Here is a 23,439-nt window from a genome sequence, read left to right as displayed (position 1 = left end):
ACTCTCTAGTGGACGGATGCTCCAACCTCCAACAATCCTTCAGGTCGTGTTCCAAATGTAAATCAACCAAAGCCAAGTGTTGCCCATCAACACCTCCCTTAGCTGCTTTTCCGCTTCTGTCCATATTTGAGTCCAATACAATATTAAAATCTCCACCCAAGACAATATTCCTTGACCCCATGTCCTGTAGCATCTGCGCCACTTTTCTAAAGAAGAACCCATCGTCTACCGACGGCGCATAGATATTACACAAAGACCCCAATTGGCCCTGTATATCTATCAGCAGAGCAATTATCCATCCCTCCCTATCTGATTCTTCTTTCAGAACCTTAATAGGAGTAGTTTTTCTAATCAAGATCACCAACCCTCTGGATTTTGTATCGAACGAGGCACCATATACCTTCCCCACCCAGCCTTTCTTCAATTTTTCAATCTCATCTTTCGCCAAATGTGTCTCTTGCAAGAAACATATATCACCCTTCAGTTCATCCAAAAAAATGCAATACTTTCATCCTCTTTTTCATATTTCTCAATCCATTTACATTCCATGTCACTACTCGCAGGTCTTCACTCATTTTCTCCACTTCAATTCTTTCCCACCACACAACAAACGTCCATGCTAGCAAGTTAAAAGAACTCAGTAAAATATATACACCCACACTAAGGTCCCCCAACCCACCTCCGCTGAAACAGATGCAGTTAGCAAACCACAAACCAACGTAACAATGCAAAAAATAAATTTTAGAGTCCTAGTGCCCTAGCCCCCCCATTTATACTTAACCCGCTTTGAAATACAAAAGACAAACAATAATGTCCGAAAAAAAAACATCCTTAAAATACTCCCCACCTTATCACCCCAAATTCCACTCAAATCCAACAAGTCGACGACTATATTAAAAATAGTAACAAACTTTGCCACAGACCCTCATAAACTATCAATTACACCTCACCCAACCCAAGCACTCTGAATCATTCACGCAATTCCACTCCATTTCAGTGTGATACAAGCAGCACCTTAACATTCCGCCTATACAATACAAAAGTATAAGCTTTGGTGTACATAGCTATAATCACCTCCCGTAGGTCGCACTCCACAAGAATAATTGAATGTTGGGTAATAGTCCATTTTCAAGTTATGTCAACACCCCTCCACCCTCATCACCACCCACAATTAATCATTCAACAGACCTCGATTTACCAGCCTAATGAGCGCACCATTTCAGATTGCCACGCACGGTAGCTAGATCACAAACACGCCCCAAATACCCCACACAGCCCCATAAAACACTTCAAGATCTGCATGTATCCTGAATTACCTGAATAAAAGCCAGCCCCATCAGGACCTCCCAACCCAAATGATCTCAAATGCATAGTAACTCCTACAATCAGCCTAAATCATAGAACAAAGAATGCAGCACATATGTAACCGACCATTTTAATACTCTTATTCCTGGCAGTGCAACAGCAAAGCAGGTTCGGGTCCAACAATTGCCCCAATATCGTGTCTCCATCTGCATTTAAGTTAAACGCCCGCTCATGCCCACCTGTAGCCCAACCATCAAAATCCCATCAGTGCCAGATAATGATCCATGCCATCAGGTTTTTTCGCCACCCCTCCCAGACCCCTGCTCCCCCTACACTTTTCCAAAACAAAGAGGTTTGTAAATGGGAGAGAGAAGAAAAAAAAAAAAACGCCAGACAGACATTATCATAACATCTAGTATAATGCATCACAAGAACTATAAGCCCAGACAAACAAATGCATTATATACAACAATCCTAGGAGACAACATCACACTATACGAAATGAGCATGCAAGAACACATCAGCACAACAGTGCAACTGAGTAGTATAAACGTATCACAAGAGGGCCCGTCTTAGTGCCTCAATGTCCCGAAGGAATGAATGGCCATATCAGCACAACAACACTGACAGCACTAATGTCCAAGAACGAAACAGTGATCCTTGAAGTTACTAAATGCATCCAAACCATATGTTAGCATGCATGTGTGTCCCGCTTGCAATCACAAGGTCAAGTGAGCCTAGGTGTAAGTAACACATCTTGATGGCAGCAGTCCAGGAGTAAAACCAGACAGTCTGAGTAAGAACCAACAGAGTCCATTAACCTTGCCCACGACTATAATGTCATATGGCCATTTACTCTCCTGCTTTGCCCGATTTATATCCAAGGACTGTAAGACTGTATTGACTTGCACCAGATCCTCACTGCAATGCCCTGCCACGGACCAAAAAATATGTCCATCCACCATTGCAACTCATGACCGCACGATTGCACTGCGAATCTTCCGAGTTTCATAACTGTCCTCAACTGGCATTTTACCTGGAAACTTCCTCCTTTGGCGCATCCAATATTCTTGTTAAACGATTTGCCTGTCCACCCGTAACAATTCTGCTGCTCATACGAATACTGGAAGTAATACGCCGCCCATATTCTGTAATCCATATGCATCAATGCATGACGCACGCCGTGCAGCGCACCTTCACGTTGCATCATGTGACTTCCTCACAAAGCCAGGTCCTGAATGCATCCACGGGACGTAAAGGAACACGAGCAGAGTGAGTGTACTTTCAAAAAATATTGTTAAACTGTGGCAAGTCTGCAGCGCCATTTTTAGCATATCAATCTATAACAGTGATGTTAAAAAATGAAAATGAAAATACACAAAGTCAAAAATTAAGCAATTGAGTGTGGGGAGTATGCTAAAACAGTACCTTCAAATATCCCTTTTTAAGTAGTGGCTCCAGCCAGCTCACAGCTTCTTTTGGATCCAATGTAGTCTTATCCCCACCGGGGAGGGCAATAGTCAGAACATTATTTCTATTCAGGAAGGCATTCACCCCGACAAGTTTAGCCAGGTATTTAACCTCTTTAAACGACTTCCTGATAGTCAGCGATTCCTTGGGATAATCAGGGTAAACAAAAACCTGCTTCCCCTTGTAGAAGACTTTGCCTTTCTTCCTTGCATTCTTGAGGACCTCTTCCTTAATCCTTGTACAAATAAAAGAGATGAGAATTTGTCTTGGTTTAGGGCCACTCTTTCTGCCAACTCTATAAACATTGTCAAGGTCACCATGAGTAATCCCATCACAGTTAAAAGAAGTTTTTAAGATGTCCAACACCAGCTGCAGCAAATCTTCAGTATTATCCTCCTCAACACCAACCAGTCTCAGGTTCTTGCTTCTGATCTTCAAATCCACATTAAATGTTTATCTCTCTCTTTCTGTAATTCTTCTTTCAAACTGTTATAGGCTCTGAAGCTACCTGCTATTTCTGTAGAGATTGAAGCTGATCCATTTTCTAAGGCAGAAACCCAGCAGTCCAGTTGGGATACCTTCAGTGAAATATCCTCCATAGTAGACTTAAAATCTCCCAAATCCTGTGCAACTTTTCCAAGATCTTGAGCCATCTTCAGTAACAAAGAATATATATCCTGAGTACTTGGTGCCTCCCCCATCTCTGAAGCTGGCTTTGATTTCTTGGGGATAGGATTTTCCGCAGTTTCAATTTTCTTTTTTGAGTTCATAATCCAATATTATCATAAAAGGGAGAGGGCCAGGAGCTACAGGATTATGCTGCAGCCTCTGCTGCCTACATTCTGGAATCCCTCCAAGCAAAAGCATTATTTAGGTTAAGCCATGAGCACAAGAGGGAGACTCAGGAGGAACCCACTAGTTTGCCCTAAAATCCAGAGATAGTCTGACGTGCTTCCCCAGTATAGACACATCAGGCACCAAGTCCATCCCCTGCACTGAAGCCCCATACACAACGTCCTTGATGTTATCTTCGATTCTGGCGAGCGCCTGATCAAGGTTACCCATGACTGCCGTGAGCATAGACCCGGGCTCATGGGCCGAAGCACCTGGAACGCTCAAAGCAGCTGTGCCATCCAGAGCCTCCACTGGACCAGTCACTGGCAACTGCCCTGATGGTGCCCCCTCAGCAGGGGATAATGGGGCCACTAGAAAACCTGAACTTACTGTTGAAGAGGAACTTGTTGTGTGGAGAATAATGGAGTCCCCATCAACCGTGGATAAACCAGTGACCGTATTGAGAACATACTTGGTAATTACGGGCAAAAATCCCATGCTTCTTAGGTTGGCCACCATTGTTAGTCACGTGTGAGTCTTCCTCTTTACCCACAGCTAGGCACGTCTCAAGTGGGGCTTAAAACCCAGAACAACCCTTTCTTGTACCGGGATGGGAGTAAACACCAAGCACAGATCAAAGGGAAATATACCCACAGTCTCCATGCTGGTTTATAGCCACGTCAAGGTAGTTATTAGGAACTAAACATGAAACCGTCAATCCCAGATGACAAGATTCTCTCAGGGGTGCCAGGAAGTTCAGAAAGTCACACAAGAGAAATAAAATCCAAAATTAGACATAATGCAAGTCCACGCAGCCCATCAATGATCAGGACTGAGAGCTCCCCTGAAACAGACCTCAAACTAACTAGCCCTGCTCTCCCCGCCCTCGCTCGCCGGAGACTGCGCAGGCTGCAAACCACTGCACAGCTCCATGCCGCTGCACAGGAAAAGGGGGTTTTAAAGATAGCTCCTCCTGGCAAATGTGTGGAAATGGAAAGCACACTGCAGAACAGGCACAACAGCAACTAATCCTCCTGCCGAGACGGCAAACCTCTGCATAGCTCTGCGCCGCTCTGCAGGAAAAAGGGGGTTTTAAAGAGGGCTCCTCCTGGCGAATGCATGGAAATGGAAAGCAGACTGCAGAACAGGCACAACAGCAACTCCTCGTGCTGAGACTGCAAACCTCTGCACAGCTCCATTCCTTTACATAGCTAGAGTATTACCCAACAATGTCCTAAGCCCGACCTGCAAGCGAGAACAAAGACAACAATTTATTTTACTCTCTACAAGTCGAATGTAGTGTGGTCTGGGATGTTAACAAATAAAACATGTTGTGTCTATATAGAATAAAGAATACTGAGTCAAGGGTCAGAAGCCCTCACTCCCAGGTATTGTGTCAGAACCCCCTGCTCCCCCTATGGGGATCATGGCACCTACAAGTCTGTATCATGAAAGATACCATAGGCACTGGGGACGATGTGCCAGGCGATTATTAGTGAGAAGACCACAGCTTAATGCCTTGTCTCCATCAGGCAGCCACTGCCTGTACTCTTCTGTGATTTACTGCAATGAGTTCTTACTCTGTGTGTGTGTCTCTCTCTGTCTCTTTGTCTCCCAGTTTTTGGGCCTCATTACACGGACGGCGGTGGACCAAGGTGCTATAGGCACCTTGGTCCATGCCGGTAAAATACCGGCACCGCCTTGGAGGAAAGGGGAATTACCGCCCTATTCCAAGGTTGGTGGGGCGGTAATTCCCCCTTCCCCCATTGCCCTTCCCCATTCCCATTTTTGCCCCATAGGGCATAATGGGAATGGGGAAGGTGCTAATTACGGCACCGCAAATTGTGGTACCGTAATTAGCTCCCTGGTCCCTTTGCAGGTTGGTTTTTAACGCCTGAAAAAAGCAGGCATTAAAGTCTCCAACCCGCAAAGGACCTCGTTTTAAGGCGGTAAGGGTTAACGGTCACCGGTACCATTAACGGTGACCGTTAACCCTTTCTGCCATCCGTGTAATGAGGCCCTTTGTCTTTGAATATGTCTCTCTCCTTATGTCTCTCTCTATGTCTCCTTCTCAATGTCTTTCTCTCTCTACCTTTCTTCTTTCACTTACTGCAATTGGTTCTGTGTACATTCAGCTATCATTATGTTATATCACCCTCTCTGTCTCTCGTATGTTTAAAGTATATTTAAAATGCTTTATAGAAGTCTCAACCTTCAACTGCACCATAGAGTGAGATGGCTGGCCACCACTGGGTGATGTCAGCATTTCAGAATACCAAGCATTTGCCACCCCATCCCAGACTCAGTAGGCCGAGGATCTGTGCTTAGTTGTCGGATCACAGGAGGATTTTACACCATCTCATTAGGAGGGTGAACTGTCTCAGTAACACTTGGGATATCTTAGTGGAGAGCAAGGCAATGCCTGCTCCTATCATTGAGTTACATTTTGTTGTGGAGCCTCATGCGGGTTACGAAGAATGGTACAAGTAAAGTTTAGCAGAGGCTGGAGCAGGGACTGTATCAGGTCTGATGGCATTTCTGACGGAACCAAGATTGTCCTCTGCTGTCTCCAACCCACACTCACTTAGTTCCTGCCAAATGCTTGCCCTATTATTAGGGGGAAGAATGAGATTGGGGAACCCACCACATTGAGAAACAATGGGGTGAGGATCTAACAACAGGGGAGGTAGGGAAATTGTCAGCAATGGGTCTACAAGTAACCAGAGGAGGACTGTGGGGATCAGATCACCCAGTCTCAGGGATGGTAAGGAGTGGCTGGTGTATGGATCTCAGTGTTAGGGAGGAGCGATTCCTTGAAGAGGAGGGTCTTGAGCTCCCATCTGAACTATAGAAGTGAGGGGGTGAGTCAGATGTTAATGGGGAGGGGGTTCCAGAGTCATAGCACCTAGACATTGAAGGCCCGTCTTCTGGTTTTTTCATTCCTGCTGCAGTGGAGTTCGAGTCTGCACACGTCCTTACTTCTGGTGGTCTATATGCCTCCGTAGGTGCTGTGTTTTTCAGTGAGGTAACTTGGGGTCTTCAGGGTGACAGCCTTGTGGATGTTGCAGCATGATTTGAAGATGATGCAGGCTTTCAGTGGAAGCTAACAGTTCAATGAGGGTTGATGTGATGCAATAGAATCTGTGCAGCCCTTTAACAAGTCTGCTTCAGGGGTGCCAGCTTAGTCGCCGGAATTGCCGGAATTGCCAGCATCCAGATGGAAGAGGACCAAGGCTTGGACAGCAGATCTGAAGTTGTTTTCTGGGATGAAGGACTTGATTTTCTGCAGGAGAGAAAGTTGGTACTCAGCCGTTTGTGTTTTACTTGCTATGAGCTGTTTGAAGTAGATTTATCTGTCGTAGTCAAAACCCAAGGGACTTGGCACAGGTAGCCAGCTGGGGTGTTGCCGTTTAGCTATTTTGCACCAACAATCCCCACTCCTTATCACATTTGATCTCCCATATGTCAAGCATCCTACTAGCCCTGCCCTGTTTCTCTGAAGAAGAACAGTGTTGGTCCTGTTAGGCCTTTATGCCCTGTAAGCACTACTTGGGACATATGGACAGCATCCTGTTGAAATATTGTGTCCCTTTGGAGCAGTACGAAGAATGGTACAAGTAAAGTTTGATGGATGGGACAACAAGCCAGGTCTTCCTGTTCTTCTGAGAAGACCACCCTTGTCTTTGTGCATGCGTGTTTTGACGCAGATTGAAGATCTGTTCACCCAGCATTGAGGAATAAAAGATTATTGTGCATGCAAATGGGGAACACTTTATGCCTCTGTGCCTATATTCACCCACTCCACTGCTCTTACTTGGAACTCCAGACCAGCATCTCCTGACCATCTCAGTCCCAACATCCTATTCTGGACCTGGATGCCAAGGTGAAAAGCTGGGACAATTCTACTCAGTCGACTTTCTTTTATTCCTTCTTAACAATAACATAATCACATATGAATACATTAATAACCAAAATAAAACAATCAGGATCAGTTAAAGATCTCTATTCCATAAAAATCAGAAAAGGGATTGTTTGCCTTATACTTAAACTCTTCATGGAATGTATTGATACATCTGTAACTTTAGGGAAATGGCCTATCACAGCCAAACATTTGAAAATGAAAAACACTAACCCTTTAGACACAGAAAACCACCCCCCAATATCTAGACTTCTTGTCAGAAAAACGTACAAACGATGGCTGCTAAACACCTGTTAAGCCACTTTAACATTTGTGACCATAAACTGGCTTCCATCCAGCTTATTGCTTGAGCTGGTGGTCACAACTATGATGGATACACCAAGAGGATGGTTGATGGTGGCGGTGTCGGAGTGGTCATACTTTTAGATATTTCCACTGCCTTCAATACCACCCACCATGCCATCGTCGGGGCAGACTATACAGTTTTGGTATTGATGGATCTGCATTGGTCTGGCTTCATGTGACTGGACCCAGTCTGGGCACATGGACTCATTTGAATCACGTGCCTCTGCAGCGACTGTGGGGTCCTGCAGGTTGCCTCGATCTCCCTGATCCTCTGAAACTGTACCTTCAGCCACTCACTAAATTGCTTCAATTGTTAAGTATGTATTTATAGATCTACGATGATGATACACAGGATAGAGACACTGGCCGCATTCTGCAGTTGCCGATAACCGCTGGTAGTGCTTGCGGCTTACCCGCAATCTCGGCTTACCGTTTCCACTGCCAGGTCTCCTGGTATTACCGGGATATCACAGGCGGCGGAGGAATATTAAATTCCCATTCCTATGGAGTCCCATATGACTTCATGGGATGGGCACCACTGTAGCACCAGCACTGTTGTTAACGGTGCCGGTGCATCAGTGAATAAACTGCTTGTAGGGGCCTGAACTACCAGCAGGACAGGCCTGCCGGAGGTTCACTACCCCTACCAGTAGACTCAGAGTACGACGGTTCAGAAATGTGCCGGTACACGTTGTTACCGGCACCTTTTTCCAGACCGGCATACTCATAATGAAGCCCAATGTATCTGTTTCCAATTTCAAATTGGGTGTGGCAGCTGTTAGTAAGTGAAAGAACAAAAATAAAGAGATTTACGTTTTATGCAAGCAAAGCCGACGTCCCACCCTACAGTCCCACCGGCCATCAGAGAAATTACACCCCCCCATTTTAACCTGGGCCATTGTGTAATTGCCCAAAGCCTATTGACAAGGTGCAGAATTTGATGTCATGATCAATAGGCAACTCAGTATGTCTGCTCAAGTGAACAAGGTAGCTGTTCTGTGTTTCAGTCAACTAGGTATCCTCTAGAAATGTTTATATCTGCAAAACTGGACTTTTCTAGCTCAGTCTATTTGGATCTCCCCAAATATTTACTGAAAAGTCTTCAGAGAATTCAGAACACTCACAAGGCATAGTAGTTTCGTCTTCCCCTCCCCATTGTCTCTTCTTATTTTGTTGTATTTAATTATTTAACATTGATGTAAATACATTGTCTATCATCCCCTGTCCCTTCCCTGTTGCCTTGTGGGTGCTTTGAGACAGTATTTGCTTCCTGTATAGGCGCCTAACAAGTGAACCATAGAAAAACATTATTGAGACTTCCTAAACAACCATCAACTACTCAGGCATTTAATCAGCTTCATTGGACCTCTATCCAAGAAGCCGTAAAAATCAAACCCCTGTGCATTGCTTATAGCATCTACTGCAACAATGAGGCCAATCTTTTTAATATTTCAAGAAACATATTTCTCCTAGTATAAATATACAAATGTAAATACCATGCAAACATGAAGCAAGGCCACCTGGGAGAGGCAAGGTGTCAGAATAAGGCACAGTGATAATATAAGAAATAAATTGTGTCATGGTTATCACCCAGCGTTATGCACATGGTGGGGGCCAAAAGTCTCATTGCTGGCAGCTGACCTTGCAGTTCTCCATTTCCACCGCAGATCTCGACGGCCATTTTTGATTACCCGTAGCTATGATCCTTCCATCTCTCAAATGTATCGCCCTTAGCTGCTACATGGTCCAGTCATCTTGTTGCAGCAGCTCATCTATAAGCTTACAGAGCCCCTTAAAGCGGCGTGCAAGCAAACAGGGAGGTGAATGAAGCAACAGACAGACAGCAATGAATACTATATGGGAAATAGCAACATTTAGGTCTAGATAATGAAAGATTTTAAGTCAACGCCACAACAATACAAACGGTTGCCATCTATGATCATCCTAAACCTAGAAATCTCAGGAAAAGGGCAAGGGTAAGTTGATGCATTCAGGCATCACAGGAACAGCAGGCATGCAAGCAGGTACTCGCAATACACCATGCATAAATGTAGGGTTTCCTTCAGGACAGGATCCTTGAAATGGGGTAGACTGGTAGGAGGAGGGCTACAATCTAATTGTGCTATTGAGTATCGTCTTGAGGACATCCATTAAGGATTGGCCCCTAAATTAGGGGCCATTGGTGTTCATCATTAGGGCCAGAGAGAAATTAGCCATGTAAAAAGGAGGGAACACTTGGAAAAGGCCACAGGTGGTACTGGTGTCTCTGGATGAGGATAAAAAACCTCAATGACTGCTACTGTGGCAGTAATTATTACACCATTTTTTAGTGTACTGATTTGATTGTGTTCATTTTAGGAACAGCATTGTACAGAAAAAAATACAACTCTATTATTATGTAAGCAGTAACTAATAAACTCTTGCAACATAGATACAGAATTATGTATTTTATGATGTTTTATGACTTAGTTGTTTTAATGATGAATGTAATGTAGTTTACAATGTATGTATTTTATGTTGTGTTGATGCTGAAGGTTTATGTTTTACCTATAGCACAATAAAACTTAAAAAAATAAAAAACAGAATTCAGCTTCATCAATTATTTAGTAGGTGATGAATTAACAGCAACTTAATAAATATTACTATTAGGACACCATTTCATTCCTGAACTAAAAATGGCAATTTGACACAAAGTGAATTTAGGGTGAATATTTTCACTTTATCTTAATTTAATTTGTATCCAGAAAATGTGAAAAACATGGCAATTGCTTGAAACAGATTGTTGAGATTCAAACAAACAAAATCTGAATATCATCTGCAGCAGTGCCGGCTTCATGTTTGTTTCGCTACGTAACAGCCAGATTATCATTACGTTTAATTAATTCAACTATGGATTTTGATTGGAGTAGGAGATAAAGGTCAACCCTGCCTCGCACCTCTCGAAAAGAGCAAAGGATGCAGAGAAACGACCATTGATCAAAATAAACTTTTAACGATAGAATAAAGAAGCTTAACTAGTGAGCTAAAATTACAAACAAATACATGCCAATTGAATGCTTCAAAAATTAATCCCATTCTACAGGATCTAAATGTTTGTTCAGCATCTATAGCAATGGCTATGAAACTATTGGCTATCTGAACAATGTTGAGAATATCAGAATAGAGTGTAGCGTTGGCACAAGAAGCATGGGTTAATCAAAAAGAAAAAAAGGATACTTTAATTAGCAGTAATGTTTGCTGTCAGAGTTAATCAAAGAAATAGGATGAACGTTTTGGGGAGCTCACAGCCTTCACCAGGTTTAGGGAAAAGGATAAGCATATTTTCATAAAAGTACTACACAGATGCCCCAATCAATAGAAAATAAGAAATCTATTGAAACAATTAGGAGTTACAAAATGTGCATATTAAATCAGAGAATAACATGTCAGGACCAGATACTCTTGGCTTTTTTTTTAGATATTTAATAAAATTACAATTTCATTCATGTGAATGGGTATATCCAAAGAACTACGGTCACATAGTGGGTATGAACTATTACATAATGTATTGAAGAACCCACTAAGAATGGGATCAACTGTGGGATGTTCAGACAGATGAAGGTCTTCATGAAGTTTAGTAAAGATGTCCAGAAAAGCCTGATAAGAAAAGTAAATACCCCTTATCATTTTGGATAAAAGGAATTCTGGAACAATCCCTTTTACATCTGAAATATGATGCAAGAGAGTTTGCTAGCCTTATTTGAGTTTTGTTAGATTTTGGCTTTACATTTCCTGCAAGCCTGGTCAGAAGCAATTTGAATAAACTCAACCCTAAGAAGATTTGTACACAATTCATCATCATATGTATTGTCCATACATTTTAGTTGTTTTGATATTAAGCCAGTTATATTCCTGGAATCTTTTTTTCAATTTAGCACCATACAAGATTATGTAATCTCTGACAGTGCATTAATAACACTGGCAAATGTTAACTAGGGAAGTATCACCCTCGTTATTTAATTTAAATCATGATGATAAAAATCTGTCACAGCTTGCAGAACATTCTCATCACAAAGCAGGACATTATTAAATCTCAATCTACTGGAAAATTCCACTCAGTCCTGAAAATCCAAAGCTTTAACAACCGGGGCTTGATCAGATATTGCTATACTTTCAATACAAGAGTCTATAACAGCGCAAATGAGACACTTCACAACACAGAAAACATCAATAGATTCAATTCAATGCCTGAAAGGTGTGTCATTCTCCATGAGTCAACCACCCAACCTCAAATATACAGCATATATACATTTCTTATGTGCTTTGCTACTCTTATCCACACACCTGGATTTCCTATCCATAAATGGTCCATAATGTTATGTAAAGTCACCACAAAGCAAGAGGTTAGGGAGATCTGACTGCAGATCGGTGGGACCATAAAAATGATTTGTCGAAAGAGTGTTAGATAAAAATATTACTTCATGAAAAATAACATCTACCTTTGCCATTTGATTCATTTTTCAATGCTTTGTATTTAGGAGATGTCTTAATTAAAAGGGAGACGCTGTTCCACTTACCATCAGTGTCACTTGACAGTACTTCACCTGCCTATAGTCTCCTCAGTTCAGCAACCTTCCTGTAAAAAGACAAATGTGTTTCTTGTAGATTGGGGAAGATGGGATTAAATCAGTTAAGATATGCTCACACTTTACATTTCAGCTGCAGGAGAAGGACACAAAGGGAAATAATTAGCAGTCATAAAATATATGCCAAATAGTAAATGCAGCATGCATGGTGTGGTAGTACAGAATATTTTGCATATGTGAAATCAAACTACCGCAAACAGGATCAAAGAGGGATACAGCTCAGGAAGTTAAGAAAGGGAGGACAAATTAGACAATAGCATTGATCAGCGTCACAAAAAGTAAAACAGAAGAATAATAAGGTAATTGATAAGTAAGAAGTGTAATACATACATAGAGATAAGCATGAGCTTTACAATCACCAAATGTTTACAGTACTCCAAATAGATAATAATAATCAGGAACGCGTATTGGTAAAACTATTGCATCACGAACATTAACAACAGTCATGAGACATACCAGTTTCAGATTTCCCCTCCCCAGAAACAGAGAGTTCACTATCCACAGGCTCGGTATCCATGCCCTCGCATGAGTGGATTAAGGTCTGTGGGGTCACACGACATGTATTAAGCTGCTTCAAAGCTGGACAAAGGGATAACCATTCTTTTCAATATATGGCTGTAGCTTTTGACATCTTCTGTGCAGTAAATTATTTATGGCTCTCCCACACAAATTGCGTAGTTTATCTTGCTATTTTCACTATTGTCTGCAGTTGAATATTTTCAATAAAAAACAAGGTTCGAGGGCTGTTTTTCGTCCTGCAGTGCTATCTCAGAGACTAACTTCATGAGTTTGGTCTCGGGAGGATAGCTCAGGGGCAACATGCTCACCTTGGAAGCAAGACGATAAGGGGCAACACAGGTTCGATACCCAGGTCTGCGCTTAGAAACCTCTGGCTAAGATAATTTCCAACATGATGATGGCATTTTCTTCATCAGCTCCTGCAGGTAGGCCAATAAGGTGGAGATTATTGCATGTACAGTGATTTTCCAAGTCCTCTGTATGTTTCTGAAGACCAGAGAGAGACATCTCTAACTTCATGATTCTTCATTGTAAACATTTGTTTTATTTTTTTAAAATATGGACTATCTGTGATCTGCATAACCTGTAACCAAATGCTGAAGCCTAATTTACTTTGTGACCAACTTCTTAAGCTTGGCCAAACTTGTAACCAACTTCGTAAGCTTGCTGAACCTGTAACTATATTCTTAAGTCATGCGCCCAGATGCCCGAGGGTTAGGTGTGCAATACAAATTTTATAATAAATAAATAAATAAAATCCTTCTTTCAGCCTCCTAATATTGGTTTCAAATTAGGTCTATCTGTCATTCAGTTGTTGGAACTTGACATTGATAGTACCATAAAATGTCTGAGTTCCCTCAGTTCAGTAAAGACTGTTTACATGACCGGACCAGGCTTGAATTTAGTTGGAGGAGAAAAGTCCCTTTTAGTAGTCTTTAGAGAGCTTGTGGTTGGGAGAATAGATTCCTTTCTAGGTATTGCAAATTCCCAAAAAGAATATATTAATTTGTACGAATGGTATAAAAGACCGGAAAAAGGCATGTACCATTCGTACAAATGGATATAGTCTTTTTGGGCAATTCCATTGAGAATCAGAAAATACTGAACATGAGCAGCGGTGGTGTCCCCCGCTCCCCATGTTCGACATCTTCTGATTTGGAGATTGCGGGGGTGTCCCCCGCAGAGGTGAATGAAGTTGAAACAAAATAAGGTTACATAAAAATAAAAGTAAAGGATCCTGCGTCGCCGGTTCCCATCATGGAAGTGAAGGGAACCAGTGTTGCAAGGAGTCGGCGGCACACAACGAGGTGTGCTGCCAAAAGCAAAATGTAAGTAAGGGGGATATTTGTGGGGTATGTTTGGGGAGGCATTTACTTTGAGCTACAGTCTTTTTGGCCGCAAACTGTTCCGTTACGGGCAAACAACCGAAAACCTAGGTATTGAGAGGCCATGTGGAAGCAGCAATAAATTGTAGATTATTAAAGTACAAATTAATGCAGCGGAAAGGAAGTAGAATCTATGAAAAAGAGGGTCTACCCTTGCAGAGAATACAAACAGATGTCCACAAAACTGCCAGATAAGCCTTCCAAAGTCTAACTGGCCACTGCAGTAAAGGGCCTAAGAGGCAATCAGCATATGAATTATATGCAGTGATCGAAGTGAGCGGGAACAGTCAGGAACTTTGTTCCACTCATTTTTTTTTTCTGTTTACCATTCCTCTACTTTGTACGACCACATTCACCATTCGGTACAGAGGATTTGTCCATTCATGTCCTTGTGCAAGTCTAAAGTTGTAATAGGAAGCTTAGTTACTAGTCACTTAGACTATTGCAATTCAACGGCCACAACACTTTGTTAGATGTTGCACTAGGCTTCCACCTACCCTCTCCCCTGCCGAGACCACATTTCGACTACTTTTTTCAGTACACTTCTACCACTGATTATATGTAATTTAATTCAAGGAAAACCCAGAGAACGAGATCACAGTATGCCACAAAGAAAACAGCTGTGCAGAAGAGAAAGTCTGTTGTATATAAAGAGAATTAAGAGGCAGATGTAACCAGAATTTTGTTTCTTCAGGATAGCGATGACAATTGCAGGACGTTGCCTGAGACAATTAGCCTGAGCACCTCAGACGCCTAGGGTCTGCATGACGCCATGCAAGACTGGTTTATGCACCGCTATGGCCCCAGAAGGCACACGCAAAAACAGACTGAAGAGGGCTCAATGTTCCTCTCCATGGGAGCCACTCCGACCATAAGGATAAGTAAAAGAACATGCAACACCATTAAACCATTACATGATAAACAGGCGGCCATGTGCTTTGGTGTCAAGACATGCTCCCATTAGTGCCCAATGTAATGGTACTCAAAGTATCAACATTGGAATGATGAAGGGCTGAGTCAGCCTTTCTGAGAGTCACACATGCAATGTGCCATCTTCTCCCATGCCAGAGTTGAATGTCTAATTACAGGGTTGTCCAACTCCATACCTCGAGCGCCGGATCCATGTTGGGTTTTCGGATACCCGTCATTAATATTCATGAGATACATTTGCATACAATGATTCTAAATGTATGGACATTTTTATTTGTGAATGTTAACAAAGGGATATCCTCGTGGAAGCTTTCAACCCAGACCTTGATGTGAATCAAATTTATTCTAGGCCAGTAATCCAAGCTTTGCAACAACCCTAAGGAAGTATTAGGGTACTGCTATGCACATGAGTCAGAGAAAGTGGGGTGATGAGATGAGAAGAATGCATGGCAGGAGAAACTAGTGAATCTTGCAGTGCTCTCTATGAAGAAATAATAATCTGTCATTTGTAGGGCATTTTTAGCAAAAGGACTTTACATAGAACATTTCCCATGCAATTATTATTACTCAATCGAAATTGGAACTCATTTATCAAAGGCTGAGTTGACCATGCCGGGATTTGAACCTGTGATGTGCAGTTTGTTAGGTTCCAGCTGATCTGGTTGTTGCTGATGTGTGTGCCTGAGCATAGAGTGTTGAGAATGGAGTGTGGGCTATGTGTGGAATGTTATTATGTAAAGCCTCTGGCATTCCAGAGAGTCAGTGGGGAACTGAAGCTTGAGCACAGGGGGACCGGTGGATGTCTCTTATATTAGGAACTTGTCTTGAATATACCTTACCTACTCCTAATGTACTTACCTGTTACTTACGAACCCAGTAAAGCGACCTGTGTCACCTGAGGCTCCAGAGTAATCTGTACAACCCTTAAACCTTAAATGTAACACTGGCGACGAGGATCTTGGATACTGAAGAAAGGAGGTACAGAAAGGAGTGAAGGAAGGAAGAAGCAACAAACGTACTGAAAAGGAGTTACATAGTAAGAAGAAGTTGAAACCACAAGGCACAAGAGGGTGTCCGGAAGAGGTTCAGAGGAGTGACATCCACCTAAGGCAGAATGGAAACAGAGGCATCCACCGATCCCCCCTGGCCCTGAGGGGTCTCTCCCTGGCTTTAAGGTGAGCGTGCCCCTGTCCCGTGTGGCTGTGAGCTGTGAAGGACATCTGGAGCCCATTGGGGGGCAACGCATCACACCTTAATTGAAACGGGTGCAGGGTTGGTGTGAACGCTCTTCCCCATAGCGAGCCCTGGAAGTTTGGTGAGAACTGGGAGAGCGTTATGAAGGGGTTTGGTGCTTGGCAACCCAGTTTCTTCGTGCAGCGTTAAAGGAAGGGGCTATGGAATTAAAACTTACAGGTGACGGTTTTACTATCAACTTGAAGAAAATTCTGTTAAGAGGAGCGTCCGCAGTACTTACAGGAAAGTGGTGATCTCAGAGACCATACCGGTGGTGCAGCTTTAATGTTAGAGGGCGTTGGTGTTCAGCTGGCAGCATCTTGGGGACACCACGGCCCTAGGAGCATGGATGACGGTTGGTTCTGGGAGATGTGGGCAGGTTGCTGCTCCGTTCAGAAGTGATGATGTAATCCTAGTCTATGGGGAATTGTCAAAGTTCGTAGTGAGTGTTTGTTACACCAATGTTCTCAAGGGCTCAGGCAATGTTCTGAGGAAAGAACATATCAACGTGCCCAACATGTTCGTGGGCTGGAACTTCCAATGTACTGCAATGGTTAGTGGGATTGATGTGATGTTTCGAGTAAAGCACTTTCCAATGTGTGTTAAGCGTCCGCTGTAGCGGTCGGGTGCATGCAACGGGGAGTTCCACATAAAGTGCTGGTTAACGGATTTCAAGCATCGGAGCTTCGAGAGGGACAGCGGAAAGAAGTTGTTTTCACAGGAGTGTTACTAAGTTGAAATGTAATGCCTGTTGGTACGAGACTGCGATGTGATCCCAATTGTTGAAATGTTTTTATTGGGTAACGGTTTATGCACAATCAAGTCATGATTTACTGCAACGTGATTCCAAGTACTGGAAGGTTTTTTTGTGTTGCTTTAGTACAAGGGTGACTTAAATGTAAGGCTGCAAGGTTTTCAGTGAGAATCCCGTTAGATGTGCTAATTATCACAATGTGAAGTGCATAAGGTCCTATTTGTATTACGATCGCAATGTTGTTGTGGTGGTCACTGATATGGGCAGTCATCTTATGGTGATGCTCAGTTCTGCAGTAAGCTATATTGTTGGAACATTGATTTTGATAGCAGTGATTGTTGTAAGTCAGTGCTGAGCTCGTGTGTGTGGCACGGTCACAGTAATGTGCTGTGTGTGCGTGAAAACATGGTGGTTGCAATGTGTTTGCAGTTTCACTTTAGGTTGTGGGAAGTAGTCCCCGGCTTAGGTAGTGCCATAAGTTATTCGTCTGAGTATACGTTGTGAAGCCAGTATATGTGTTTTGGTGATGACCTTTGCACATCTATGCACACTGTACCTTCAACCTACTGATGATACAGTTTACATTGATAAAGCATTTCTATGCTTTCTGCGGACTAATGCAACTTTCCATCATAGGTGCCCTTGATGGTGACTCTGTATGATTACTACACCATGCTGAAGTGCCGTGACAGTCGAAGGCACGTCTCCTCTGACTGGTTGGTGCGCGGCCATTATGCAAGAATGTTGGCACCCCTGCCTTTTTTGCGCAGGACATATTTGGATAACAGCAATTTCTGCTTCCCTCCCCACCCTCTCCCCCCCTCCTTTTTTTCCCCCCTTCTTCCTCCATTCCCCCCCTTCTTCTTCGCCCTCACCCTCCCCCTTCCCCCTTTCCTCCGCCCCCTCCTTCTTTCCTTCCACCCCCCCTCGTCAACCAGCTCTCACTCAGCGGGCTCCTGCAGCACACTCGGCCACGCCACACACCAGGGCTGGTTTGTTTACCTTTGGGGCTCGCAACCCCGCCTCCTCTTTCATTGGCTCCTTAGCCTGCGCTCCGAGCATCAGACGCCGGACGCTTGCCCCACCCCCTTGACGAGGACCGGGGTTACCGTGACAACCCCCTCGTGTCCAACAAGCCGGCGCTAATCTATCACAGCTGCCGGTCTCGAACAGGACCTATGGTCAGCCATTTCGCCTCAGCATGACGAGGCATTCTGTCCTCTGGCTTCAACTCAGTGAACCGAGTTAGCAGAACGTGGCTTCCTTTCCACGGGGATATTGAACAGACGAATCCAACCTCTGCTGTTTTCTACTTTTACATACTGGTAAGTTTTCCAGTACATTTTTGCCTCCCACTATCTACCTGGGTTTTAGCAACCGCCCCCTGGAAGGTTTTCTACATGGTTTTTTTCAAATGGTTTTTCTACATAGTTGTTACTGTGTTTCCGCCTCGGCCCAGCACCAGCGCTCACACAGTTTTTTTGCCTTTCTAGGATGGGTGTGCTTGCTTATTATAGCACCCTTGGTGACTACTGACTCCATCCTTATTTACCTAAGACGGACGTGTTTTCCTCTCCACCCAGCCCTTCGGACAAGTTTTACCCGGAGTATTTCACTACCAAGGTACCTTTTACGTGTGTTCCTGCCCTACCGGGCCTGTTACTGTTGAACACCAACAATAAAAAAAAATGTTCAACTCTTGATATTAGCATTATGCTACGCTCCTATCCACATATGGGCTTGCATGCACCCGTATACTTATACCATGCTTTTACCAACCTGCATGCCGTCTCCTTGATATGCTCCTCTATAGGATCCCTCACCATTCACTCTATGACCCCTTCTGGGTACCTCGCACTCCTTTTACTTATTGTAGTGCTTGTTCTTCAGTTATATTCATGATCCGGAGCACAATTTTCTAGATAAAATCATTAGGAGCAATACCACAGCATGTTCCGACGGCTTCCAATAAACTCTTTCACTGACTTTTCGCTCTTTCTATGAATTATACTCTCACTATGGCTGTATTTTCTCCACAGCATTTTCAGAAGCGTGACCCAGGTGCGCTCTGCCTTTTTCTTTCTACTTGGCTGCATTGTTACACAGCGTATGAAGTTCAATAGGTATGGAAAAGTAGCCTCTACGGACTGCACTCCGTTTTTTAATCTATACTGGGTGAGTGGTCCGTATATTTATGACAGCATACACTTGAATTAGGATATCCCTTTGAAGTTGTCTGCATAGTAGCCTGTCTATATGATTTAAGTATTCCCTTTTTCTGCCCCCTTTAGGGTGACACTATCAACTCACCTCCATCCTGCCCTGAGGAAGGCTCTGACTACTGATGCCAGTTTGGCATGCCGAAACGTGATTTATATATATGTTGTTCCCTTTAGGAACAAACCTTTGATTCTTTCCTACACGTAGGCAGATTAAATATATAAACTCAGCTAAAATAATATTCTTTTTGCATACCTACCAGGGTAATTTTTTATACACCCTGGAAGGCCTTTTGTTGCAGGAACTATGGGTAGCCTGTAAGAATTGTTTTATTTTGATGTGATTAATATGTTATCCCTTCTTTTGCACTTGATGTAATTGTGATGAATGTTCTGTTTCTCTTTATCTGTTCAATTGCTCTATTCTACTTATCTTTTGTTTTAGAAATTGTGTAAAATCTCAAAAAACTGTGCTTTTAACAATAAATTTATGGTTAGCATTTCTCAGACTTCTTCCTTGTTGAATCCTTAGTGATTTGCCTCGCAAACACTAGCCTTTAAACTGCTATGGAGATTTAACTTGAATGTTGGACAGAATTTAGGACTGTCTCGAGTGTGAGTACACTTTTGTCTGTTTTTGTAAATACTAGTGCCATAAGTTATGGCATGTGGTGGCTCTTGTATGGGCATTTTGTTGAAGCCATATTGGGTGGTGTTGTATGGTGCCAAGAGAGTGGTTGTTGGGTGGTCCCAAAATGAGTCATTTGGTAAGCTTCTGAGGATTTTGTGGAACTACTGTATTTAGAGAAAATGTCAGTTTCTGTCATGTTCTACTTAAACAATAGAACCCGAGCGTCGGGGGCATTACCGACTCAGGTAATGCCCCGGGGCCCATAGGTAAGGACCCGAGTGAAGGGTTCTATTTCTATTAGTACCCCGGCCCACAAAAATTGCGTGACCGGGGCACTAAAAGCTTTTTTTTTGTCCAGAGTGGATAATGCCCCCTACGCGAGAGTTCTATTGCTATTAGTACCACAGCCCGCAAAAATTGCGTGACCGGGGCACTAAAAGCTTTTTTTTTGTCCCGAAACGCTGCAGCATTTCGAGAGAAAAAAATAAATAAATAAATGGCCACCCCCATGGAAAGGGAAAACGGAGTCCGTTTTCCCTTTCCATGGCGGCCATCGGGAGTGGACGCGCTGGGAACACAACTGTTCCCAGCGCATCCGCTCCCGAAAAAAGATCAAAAAGAAGGTAAGTTGGGTTGGGAGGGTGGGAGTGGGACGGGGGAAGAGGAAAAAAAAAAAGTGCCTGCAACCCGGCGGGGGACGAGGGAAGCCCCCAGCCGCGTGGAGGTGCAGAGCGAGTCCCCACACGGCTTGAGGCTTCCCTCGTCCCCTGCCGTGGACGCAGGACCAAGAAGGTAAGTTGGGGGGGCGGGTGATAGGGAGGGAAGGGAATTTAAAAAAAAAAAAAAAGACTTACCCATGTCCCCGGCGGGGGGCGAAGGCAGCCTCTCAACCGCGAGGAGGCTCAGAGCGGAGATGGCCCGCTTCGAGGATCCTCATTGGCTGAGGGGCTGCCACGCCCCCCACCAGGAACAAAGGCCGTGGAATCCCGACGGAGGGATTCCCGGCCGGGTAGGGACCTGCCGAGAGTCACTCAGAATGCTTGTTGCATTCAGATTGTCTCTCGCCGGGTTACTAATTTGCGTTAACCTAACAATTCTTCCACAGGTACATTCCAAGATGGACTCTGCAAGCATAACATTGTGGAACTTTCGTGTGGTGCAACTCAAATTTCGTTTTACCATTTTTTCATGCTGAATTTGTTCATTTGGTTTGTGGTGGGGGAATGTGTGTGGGTGTTGGTGAAACAGGTGTGGGGAGCATGAGCTTGTGGATGATGGTGGTAGCAATTGTAGTATGGGTTTGGATGCTCATTGGAGCATATGGTTGCTTAGTTCTGGGACCTACTGGAGTTAAAGAAAATGTTTCAGTCATGTAATACCTTGCATTAACCTAACAATTGTTCCACAGATATATTCCAAGATGAACTTTGCAAGCACGAAATTTTGGGACTCTCGTGTGGGGCAACTCAAATTTTCCTTTTACCATGTTTTGTGCTCAATTTGTCCATTTGGTTTATGGTGGGGGGAATGTGTGTGGGCTATGGTGCAAGTGTGTGTGGAGCATATGGTTGCTCAGGTTTGGTGCTGATTGTGGTGCGGGTTTGGAGGCCCGGTGGAGCATCTGGTTGCTCAGGTCTGGTGCCAATTGTGAGTGGGATTGAGATGCCTGCATTAATGGTACAAATTGTTGTGGGATGGTGATTCCCGGTGTTGTGTGCCTATTGGTGGTACGTGGATGTCGACAGTTTGGTTGGTGCCAAATTTAGTGGTGTGTGGATGCTGACACTTTGGTTGGACCATGCAGTGGAGATGTTATTGTTGCTTTAGGCGGTCAGTGGGGTTAGAACCCTGTTTATTGTGTTTTGGCACAACTAGTTGTTGGCGGATGATGAAGTAGGGTATAGGTATGATGTTTAAGTGGTGTAAGATTTGTGCTGGAAGGTGGGCTGGTTCCCTTGGGTGAGTTACATAATAGGCCGGTTATGGTACTGTTGATAGTTTTGGAAATGGTACGGCTACTTGGTAGCTACTGTAAGAGTCTCTGGAGGGGAATAGCTTTATTGCTTGGAGCCGTTTGCTGGATAGGTAATTTAGAAGGATAGTCTGTGTTTCGTGGTCTTATACATTTTTAGTGGCGACTGTTCCTTCTGTCTCTTCCGTTAGTGTGCGTTGTGCTATGTTATATAAGGGGGGTTATATAACATTTCATGATAGTTACATTCATTATAATTCTCTGAAAATATCATCTTCAAAAAATGTATGGTAGCAAAAACCAACTGAACATTGTCAATAACAAATGATAGGGTAATATTTTGCAAATAGAATTTTCCCAAATTAACAGTTCTTAAATCGGTTAAACCCTTAAAAGACAATAGAAGATGTTCTAAGGTTTCCAATTCCTTAGGTTTTTTACTAGATCGACACTCTGCCGGTGAGTCCCCAGTTCTCGATCGTGTGGCGAGTATCTCCCTAGCCGGCAGCAAGTTCAACCTCTCCCTAAGAAATTGGTCCCACTAGTAACTATTGGAGAATTTTGAAAGATACGACGAGAGCGACCCGTATCTCCTTGTCTCATGGTTGCAGTGGTAAAACAGTTTGAGTTCTTCCCGTCACTCTGCCTGCGTATCCAATCAGACCCCCAGACTCTCATCTTTACCTTGTCAGGAAAGCTCTTAAATTCATTTATCGTGGTATCTAATTGCATCAGCAAATTGTTGCGCCTAGAAACACTTGTGTACAGGCACGTTATAAATGACTTATCATATCATGCCTTGTTCCACTCTACTAGTTTACTTTCTCTGTTTCATTTTAGGAAGCAGGCTTTTCAGGGCTCTTATAAATCACTCTTATGTGAGAGGAATTTTGACAACAGAGAATCAAGTACTGGTTATTTAACTGGAGTAGATGTAAACCTACGTGAATGCCCCTCTACATAACACTAGATTGTGGCTACACGCCTCCTCGTTCCAGTAATAGGAAATGTCTAACTGGAGTTTTAGCTGTGCTGACTTGGAAATCATGTTCATTTACAGAACTAATTGAATTCTATGGCACCTGTCTCCTGCTGAAGGCACTTCATTGGGACTCAACTATTATTGAGTCAGGAGGCACGTGTTTCGCGCTGGAGGCTCTTCGTCAGACCCAATACTGCTTTACAACTAAATACAAATCACTGAAGTAGTTCTGCTCAATGACTCAACACACATGAACTGTTCACCAAGCAATGCACGAGAACCTGGTCCTTCACCTAAAGCAATAAACAGCTTTCAG

This window comes from Ambystoma mexicanum, chromosome 6p, assembly GCF_040938575.1.
Source record: "Ambystoma mexicanum isolate Mex_15411 chromosome 6p, UKY_AmexF1_1, whole genome shotgun sequence".
Lineage (NCBI taxonomy): Eukaryota > Metazoa > Chordata > Amphibia > Caudata > Ambystomatidae > Ambystoma > Ambystoma mexicanum.
The sequence above is the reverse complement of the archived record's forward strand: the minus strand, read 5'-3'. Positions refer to the sequence as shown.